Below are 8,163 nucleotides of genomic sequence, written 5' to 3' on the forward strand. Positions count from 1 at the left end.
ATAAACCCACACACTTATGGTCAATTAATCTTTGACAAAGAAGGCAAAAATATACAATGGGGAAGAAAACAGTCTTTTTAGCAAGTCGTGTTGGGAAAGTTGTACAGCTGAATGTAAATCAATGAAGTTAGAACACATCCTCACACCATACACAAAAATAAACTCAAAATGGCTTAAAGACATAAATATAAGACATAATACCATAAAACTCCTAGAAGAGAACATTCTCTGACATAAATCTTACTAATGTTTTCTTAGGTCAGTCTCCCAAGGCAAAAGAAATAAAAGCAAAAATAAACAAATGGGACCAAATCAAACTTATAAACTTTTGCACAGCAAAGGAAACCATAAACAAAATGAAAAGACAGCCCACAGAATGGGAGAAAATATTTGCAAATGATGTGACCGACAAGGACTTAATTTCCAAAATATACAAACAGCTCGTACAACTCAATGTCAAAAAAAAAAACAGTGACTACCCTGGCAGTCCAATGGTTAAGACTCTGCACTCCCACTGCAGGGGGCACCAGTTCAATCCCTGGTCAGGGAACTAAGATCCCGTATGCCACACAGCATGGCCAAATATTTAAAAAAAAGAAATTATTCGAAAAAACAAACAACCTGGGCTTCCCTGCTGGCACAGTGGTTAACAATCTGCCTGCCAATGCAGGGGACATGGGTTCGAGCCCTGGTCCTGGAAGATCCCACATGCTGTGGAGCAACTAAGCCCGTGTGCCACAACTACTGAGCCTGCGAGCCACAACTACTGAGCCCAAGCACCCAGACCCTGTGCTCTGCAACAAGAGAAGCCACCACAATGAGAAGTCTGCACACCACAACGAAGAGTAGCCCCCGCTCACCACAATTAGAGAAAGCCTGCACGAAGCAACAAAGACCCAACGCAGTCAAAATAAAAATAAAAATACAAAAAACAAAAAACCCAATCCAAAAATGGGCAGAAGACATAAATAGACATTTACCCAAAGAAGACATACAGATGGCCAAGAGGCACATGAAAAGATGCTCATCATCGCTAATTATTAGAGAAATGCGAATCAAAACTACAATGAGGTATGACCTCACACCAGTCAGAACAGCCATCATCAAAAAGCCTACAAATAATAAATGGTGGAGAGGGTGTGGAGAAAAGGGAACCCTCCTACACTGTTGGTGGGAATGTAAATTGGTGCAGCCACTATGGAAAACAGTATGGAGATTCCTCAAAAAACTAAAAATAGAGTTACCATAGGATCCAGCAATCCCACTCCCGGGCATATATCAAGAAAAGATGAACTCTAATTTGAAAAGATACATGCACCCCAATGTTCACAGCAGCATTATTTACAATAGTCAAGACATGGAAGCAACCTAAGTGTCCATCAACAGATAAATGAGTAAAGAAGATGTGGTATATATATACAATGAGATATTACTCAGCCATAAAAAAGAATAAAATTTTGCCATTCTCAGCAACATGGATGGACCTAGAGAATCTCATACTGAGTGAAGTCAGAGAAAGACAAATATCATATGATATCACTAATTTGTGAAATCTAAAAAATAATACAAATGAATTTACTGGGTTTCCCTGGTGGCGCAGTGGTTGAGAATCCGCCTGCCGATGCAGGGGACACGGTTTCGTGCCCCGGTCCAGGAAGATCCCACGTGCCGCGGAGCGGCTGGGCTCGTGAGCCATGGCCGCTGAGCCTGCACGTCTGGAGCCTGTGCTCCGCAACGGGAGAGGCCACAACAGTGAGAGGCCCGCATACCGCAAAACAAAAACAAAAACAAATGAATTTACTTACAAAACATAAACAAACTCACAGACATAGAAAAAAAACTATGGTTACCAAAGGGGAAAGGGCGGTAGGGATAAATTAGGAGTATGGGACTACAGATACATGCTACTATATACAAAATAGATAAACAACAAGGATTTTCTGTATAGCACAGGGAACTATATTCATTATCTTGTAAGAACTTATTTTGAAAACAGAATATATATAACTGAATCACTTTGCTGTACACCTGAAACTAACACAATATTGTAAATCAACTACACTTTAATTTAAAAAAAGAATGAGGGCCCTTGACCATTATCAAAAAAACAAAAATAACAAGTGTTGGTGAGGGAACCCTTGTGCACTGTTGGTGGGAATGTAAATTGGTGCAGCCACTATGGAAAACAGTACGGATGTTACTCAAAATATTAAAAATAGAACTACCATATGATCCAAGATTCACACTTCTGGGTTATATATCAAAGAATTGAAATCAGGGTCTCAAGGAGGTATCTGCACTTCCATGTTCACTGCAGCATTATTTACAATAGCCAAGACATGGAAACAACCTAAGTGTCCATTAATCACTGAATGCATAAAGAAAATGTGGTATGCACATACAATGGATATATTATTATTCAGCCTTAAGAAAAAGAAGGAAATCCTGACATTTGAGACAACATGGATGAACCCGGAAGGCATTGTGCTAAGTGAACTATGCCAGTCACAAAAGGAATGATACTACTTATATGAAGAATCTAAAATCGTCAGACTTAGAGAAGCAGAAAGTAGAACAGTGGTCATTAGGAGCTGTGGGATGGGGAAACAGGGAGATATTAATCCAAGGGTACAAAGTTTCAGTTAAGATGAATAAACACTAGAGATTTACTGAACAGCATGGAGCCTAGAGTTAACAATACTTGGATTGTTACTTAAACAATCCAATTGGTTACTTAAAAATTTGTTAAAAGGGCAGATCTTATGTTAAGTGTTCCTATCATACACAGAAAAAAAATAATAAAAAGGGAGGAAGGAAACTTTTGGAGAAGACGGATATGTTTACGGCACAGATCATGGTAATTGTGGGTGTATACTTATCTCCAAGCTCATCAAGTTGTGTATATTAAATATATACAGCTTTTTGTATGTCGATCATACCTCAATAAAGTGGTTTTAAAAAAAGGAATGAGGGTCCTAGCCAAATATAATGCCAGAGTTTTAAATAGGACTTCAGGAGGCTGAGCAGGCCCAATCCTTTACCTGAAATAAAATCTTAAAATTAGATGGTGCAAAATGTTACTTTTTTTTTTTTTTTTTTGCGGTACGCGGGCCTCTCACTGTTGTGGCCTCTCCCGTTGCGGAGCACAGGCTCCAGACGTGCAGGCTCAGCGGCCATGGCTCACGGGCCCAGCTGCTCCATGGCATGTGGGATCTTCCCAGACCGGGGCACGAACTCGTGTCCCCTGCATCGGCAGGCAGACTCTCAACCACTGCGCCACCAGGGGAGCCCCAAAATATTACTTTTTAAATTGAGTCTCTAGTCCTTCCAAACAGCATCCAGTTCGTTGACCTCTGGGGATATCTCTCTGATCATCTCTGTAGCTTTTCCCTTCCCCCCTGCCCTGCAACCCAGCTTAGTCCTGGACGGGCCTCTCAGGTCCTGTGTAATCACCAGATTCTCTAGGAGGTCAAGAGCATAAACCCACCCTTTTCTTGCTAATGTTGAAAGCCTCTCAAATTCTCTATTTACTCTGTCTCATCAAAAGTTAAATATTACCTGCTATTACAACCATAAAAATGCTGAGTATAGCTACAGCCCTTGCTAAGAAATGACATGTCCTGTAAATGTGCCATAATTTCTATAATAAAGGAGAGACAACGATGACAGAAACCTAGTTAATTATTGTCGATGACATAGCTAATCTGATTAATGACCTTACAAATATTTGTTCCCTTCTTCTAGACACTTCCCAAATTTATTTTAACTGAGAGCTTTATTAAGATTGTCCCAAAGAACACTGTAAAAATAATTTGTTTTGTTTACCATCTATGGTACTATTAGAAGAAAAAGGAAAGTTTTTCTCTGCATCTTGAGAAAAAAAAGTAAAATCTTGGACACTAACAGTACCAGATAGGGTAGACTTCTGAGAATGAGATAGAGATCTTTGCTGTATGTCCTGAAGTTTTCCCTCCTGGAAATTGAGAGCAAGTGTCATGCGGAAAAGGAGATAGAACACTTCATTGTGTTATATGTGTGCCTTACTCTTGACATGGAATAAAATTGGAGAAACTGAGGCACAGAAAGATTCAACCATGTGATTATTTCTGCAGGGCCTGGAAGAGTTCCTGGAATATAGTAGGTTCTTAGTATCTGTTGAAAGTTGAATGTCTAACCTTTGACTAAGGTGGGAGTAATTTCAGGGTTCTAGTTAAGAGAAAATGAAACTTTTTTGTCATGGTCATCTCTGCACTTGGTATTATTCATTGTTCTAGAGCACTCCCTGTTTAGCTGTCTTCATCCAATGTGCTTTCAATCAGCAATCCTACATAGAGAGCTTTAGGGTAGAATACACCTAGATTTGTGCTCCATTTCTGTGTGAACTTCATGAGAGCAAGATGTTGACTGTACTTATTTCTGTACCCTAGAAAGGGGTACAGTGGTTCATAACGGATGCTCATAAATGCTGACTGAGAATTTTACTCAAGCGTTCTATTGAGAACCTTCGCATTTGGGCAAAATTTTGGAAGAGAGGAAAGGGGGAAGAGAGAGAGATTGATTTGGGGAAAGGAGTTCTGATTTCAAACCCTCAAATCTGTTTACACTCTCTTTTAGCAACAGCTGGCAGCTTTCGCAGTCTTTCTATAAAGTAACTTTACCTCACATCTTCCCAGGGATCTGCCTTCTCTCCCGGTTGGTAAAAATTTCTGAATTGATTATGAGAGGCTGGGTGGAATGTGTGTAGGCCACTCTACCAGAAAAGGCATTATGTACCTGACAACAGTTTAGAACTCTCCGAATTGGATTTTATTTTCTCAGGTATTGGGGAACTTGTCCTGAGTGGGTAAGTTTTTGGTGTGAAGACAAAACACACCGGAAAATTAAAGAGATCATCTTATTCAGGCTATTGCAATGGGGAAAGTGCTCAATAAGGAGGAATGAATGTCTCAAAGAAAGAAAGAATGTCGGGAGTTTTGTAGAGGCAGGTAAACAAGAGAGTCCTGAGGAAGGGTGATGACAGGTCTTGTCACCCATAGGCAGGGTGGTCCTTTGAGGTTATCTAGAATGCAAAAAGGCCGGGAGATATCTCAATTGCTTTTTAGGAGCACAGGCTCAGACGAAGTTCAACGTTGTCAGTGGACACTAAAGCCCGTTTGTGTTTGAATCCTACTTCCATCATTTAGAAGCTGTGTGACCTTAGGCAAATTACTTAAACTCTCTGTGTGTCAGTTTTTTCATCTATAAAATGGGAATAATATATAGTACTTACTTGATGGAGATGTTTTAAGGACTAAGTGAGATGAAGCATATAAAGTGCCTGGCACTATATAAATGTTCAATATATATTATTACCATTCTTAAGTATTCTACATAGGACAGAAATTAGGTTTACAAGGAGGGACAAAACTTGCTGGTGCTCTCATTTGAAACTTTATAAAAGGCAAGAAGCTTCACTTAGATAAGATAAATTGTTTTTATGCCTTCCTAAAAAGTTGACACATAGAAATGCTGAATAGGTACGAAATGAAATAACTTAGAAACTTTCTTTTAAAATGCTGAATTGGGACTTTCCTGGTGGTGCAGTGGTTGAGAAACTGCCTGCCAATGCAGGGGACATGGGTTCGATCCCTGGTCCGGGAAGATCCCACATGCTGTGGAGCAGCTAAGCCCGCGTGCCACAACTACTGAGCCTGCGTGCCACAACTACTGAAGCCCGCACGCCTAGAGCCCATGCTCCGCAACGAGAAGCCACTGCAATGAGAAACCCACACACCACAACGAAGAGTAGCCCCTGCTCGCCGCAACTAGAGAAAGCCCACACGCAGCAACGAAGACCCAATGTAGCCAAAAATAAAAAATAAACGAATAATAAATTTTTTAAAAAGGGAAAAAATGCTGAATTATAAAGTCAATTAAACAATAGTTACAATCTTTGTGTGTGTGTATGTGTAAATAGTTTTCGTTCATATACGATGGACCACTGGGATTTGTTTAAGTGAATAATTTTCAATGATGCCCCAACATTATTTCATTTTGGGGAATGTTAGTCTCTCTTTAAAACTGTCTTGTGGCCGATTCAAATAGTAAAATTAAATTAAGATCAATTTCATTTTAGGGAAATAGTTTTAAATCTATAATTTCAAGCTATCTCTCCTTGATAAATTTAAGGTGGGCATTAGGAGGAAAGAAGCCTCTATTGTGTGTCAGGGACAGTGGTTGGCACTCCCCATATTTTCCTTCCTTTACAGGAAGCCTGTGAGGTAGGGATTATATCCCCACTTTACATTTGAAAAAGACAGGGGTAATCTCAGAGAGATTAAATAACTTGCCTGAGATCATGAAGTTAGTAACTAGGCACAGATATGGATTCCCAGTTAAGGGCTCAAGAGAGACTGTCAACCTGTTGAGGGAAAAGAAAGTGGTTTTTGTTTTCATATTACTCCCTGTTACCACGTCCTGCTGTTTAACAAAACTGGCCTGGGAATCTCCAGATGCACAGATCACTGCAATTCACTGATTAGTTCTATTTAGAGTCCCCGTTTCAGAAATCCTCTGAATTATAGTCCTAGTATTTACTGGGAGCTTAAACACATGCTAGGCACTGTTCCAGGCACTTTATATGTGACAACTCATTTAATCCTCACAGTGCTAGTACTATTCTCATTTTTCCAGATGAGGACACCAAGATATAGAGAGTTAGTTTATTTATTTTCCAGTTCTTTCTTTTTCCAGTCCTTACATCTTTATTTATTTACTTTATTTTTTTAACATCTTTACTGGAGTATAATTGCTTTACAATGGTGTGTTAGTTTCTGCTTTATAACAAATGAATCAGTTATACATATACATATGTTCCCATATCTCTTCCCTCTTGTGTCTCCCTCCCATCCTCCCTATCCCGCCCCTCTAGGTGGTCACAAACCACCTAGCTGATCTCCCTGTGCTATGCGGCTGCTTCCCACTGGCTATCTACTTTACATTTGGTAGTGTATATATGTCCATGCCACTCCAGTTCTATTAGTTCTTTACTTATTTTATTTTTTATACACATATCCACTCTTTTTAAGATTCTTTTCCCATACAGGCCATTACAAAGTATTGAATAGAGTTCCCTGGGCTATACATTAGGTCCTTATTAGTTATCTATTTTATAAGGTATAGAGAGTTTAGATAACTTTCCTGAGATTGTACAGTTAGTAAACAGTAGAGCCAAGATTCAAATCTAGGCAGTCTGGAACCACCGTTCATGCTCTCAGCACTCTTCTTTATAAGCTCTGACACCAAAACAAAGTGGAATAGTCAGTTTGAACTTTGTACATATATGGAGTGGTTTGGAGAGATTAAGGAACATTATTGTCCCAAACCGACAGAAACCTGTCAGGCTGGCTATTCAAGTGAAGTCACTTTCTAGCTATCACAAGAATTTTAAAGGAAAATAATGAAAACAAACAGGCATTAGATGATTCACCCCAGTATAAGCACAATTATCTACATTCCTTTGTTTCTGTGGTAATCTAGATGTCTTGTGACCTTGACCAAGTCTGGAGTTTTCCACATTATCTTTATTTCATGTAATGAGATCATCAAAGGTGACATGTAATAACACAGGTTAGAAACTGCTACAGCTTGGTAGAGTCCACATTTAGGTCAAAATTGGCTTGACTTGGTAGGAAAAAGAGCAAAGGTATGTATGACTCAGGGTTAATTTTAGTCCTTTAGATGCCTGTCTGTCACAATCCTGTTCCAGGCATTGCCAGTATCACAGAAAGTAAAGTCCAGCCATTCTAAGGACAGACCCAGGAGTTTGGGTCCACAGATGAGTTTGGCATGTGTCCTCCAAGTCCACAGAGACTGCACATAAATTCAACCAACATTTGTAGAACCCCTTGTAAGCTACTCTGCTAGGAGCTAGGAAGGATGGTAAATGCTTTATGGCCTCTGATGGCTCAAATTCAATGGTAAAGTCAACCATCCCAAATACTTTTGGTGAATAAAAAAATTAATTATAAATTATAATGAGATAAGCAACAAGGATTTACTATATATAACACAGCGAACAATATTCAATATCTTATAATAACCTATAATGGAAAATAATCTGAAAAAATGTATGTAACTGGATTCACTTTGATGTACACCTGACACTAACACAATATTTTAAGT

The sequence above is a fragment of the Tursiops truncatus genome, chromosome 5 (genome assembly GCF_011762595.2).
Source record: "Tursiops truncatus isolate mTurTru1 chromosome 5, mTurTru1.mat.Y, whole genome shotgun sequence".
Classification (NCBI taxonomy): domain Eukaryota; kingdom Metazoa; phylum Chordata; class Mammalia; order Artiodactyla; family Delphinidae; genus Tursiops; species Tursiops truncatus.